This window comes from Diaphorina citri, unplaced genomic scaffold, assembly GCF_000475195.1.
Source record: "Diaphorina citri unplaced genomic scaffold, Diaci psyllid genome assembly version 1.1 scaffold268, whole genome shotgun sequence".
In the NCBI taxonomy this organism is placed as follows: Eukaryota; Metazoa; Arthropoda; class Insecta; order Hemiptera; family Psyllidae; genus Diaphorina; species Diaphorina citri.
In genome coordinates this window covers 157839-159656 of record NW_007377705.1, presented here as the reverse complement: position 1 = coordinate 159656, position 1818 = coordinate 157839, and positions in this window count along the sequence as shown.

The window sequence follows — 1818 nt, the reverse complement described above, 5'->3', positions numbered from 1 at the left end:
TTTTTTTTTTTTTTTTCTTTTCACCCGATTCAATTAATCACGCCTACAGCCCGTTCTACAAATGGTGGGAAGGTGATTAAGGTGTCTCCAGAAAGGTCTCGTCGAGGAGAAGTGCCTTTTCTTAGTTTCATCTTCTTAGCACTAAAGGGAGACCCGCTAGGGAGGAAAAAGTGACTTTTAGGGGAAAATTTCAAACTTTTCGATCGAGTTGATTAATAAAGAAGTTTTGTGCGGCTTGAAATCAAATGTCTTAGTGGCCGAGCGGTTGGGTTTGTGTATTTTTACTCCTCTACTAGATGGGAAAAATGAAACTTTTCAGGGCTCCGGATCCCAGGTTTCGAAACGCTCTAAGGTTTCGGATCTGAGTTCCGAAACTGAAACCTGAAACCTTGAAACCTTCGGGTCCATTACGTAACGAAGCAGACTTAAGCAGGGAGGTTTCAGTTTCAGTTCAGTAGGTATCGACATAGTTTGTAGTGCGCTTGCGCGTACTAGAGTTGTGAGTCTGAGATTTCATAGGGTGTCATAATTCAAGTTCCGAAACTTTAACTCAGTGGTTTCATGAAACCGGATCCGTATTCTCGGTTTCGAAACAGTTTCATGAGACACATCACTACAAATCCATTGACGAGCTGCATGAAGCAATCATCAAGATGAAGGAGAATAAAGCACCTGGCCTCGATGAAATTAGAACAGATAAAACGCTTTGGATCTAAAACATGCAAATGGATTCTTACTTTTATCAATGAATGTGGCCAACAATGCCATATACCCAAAGTCTGGAGGAAAGCTCGCGTTTCCGCGCTATTGAAACCGGGAAAGGACCCAACAGAAGCCAAGAACTTTCGCCCAGTTTCATTGCTATGTCATCTATATAAAGTAATGGAACGAATGATCCTCAACCGAATTAGTGGATTTGTTGATGATGCCTTGATTCCTGAGCAAGCTGGTTTCAGACCAGGAAAGTTATGCTGCGGACAGGTGCTGAATCTGACTCAATACATCGAAGATGGCTTTGAAAAAGAATTAATTACTGGAGTAGCATTTATTGACTTAAGTGCTGCGTATGATACCATCAACCATAAACGCCTCTCATACAAGATCTATTAAGTTACAAAAGATCCACACCTTACAAAATTCATTCAGTGCACCTTGAAAGATAGACGCTTCCTCGTAACCTGCCAAAACGAAAAAAGCCATTGGAGAACTCAGAAAAATGGTCTTGCTCAGGGAAGTGTTCTTGCTCCAATGTTATACAATATTTACACAAATGATCAACCTACCCAGAGTACAAGAACAAAAAGTTTGTCTATGCCGATGACACAGCAGTTGCTGCTCAATACTCAACAATTGAAGAAATTGAGGAAATCCTAACAAAATCCCTAGAAGAACTAACGGAATACTATGAAATCAACCACCTCAAACCAAACCCTAGTAAAACCAAGGTCACGGCATTCCACCTAAAAAATAATAAGGCAAGAAGAAATTTAAATGTTCGATGGAAAGAAGAAGTATTAGAAAACTGCAGCAATCCAACATATCTGGGAGTCACACGGGATAGAACACTTTCCTACAAAGAACATTGCCAACATACCAAACTCAAGATGAAGGCAAGAAACAACATTGTCCGTAAACTAACCAGAATATCCTGGGGAGCTAATCCACATAAGAATAGAATAGAATATACCTTGTTTATCCTGCCAGAATGAGACTGAAAAGTCCCTTTACTCCCGCAGTCTAAACAAGGTCTTATATATTTCATGGGTATAGTTTAAACATATGTAAATAAAAAACCTTGTTTAAATATTAAAAAAAAAG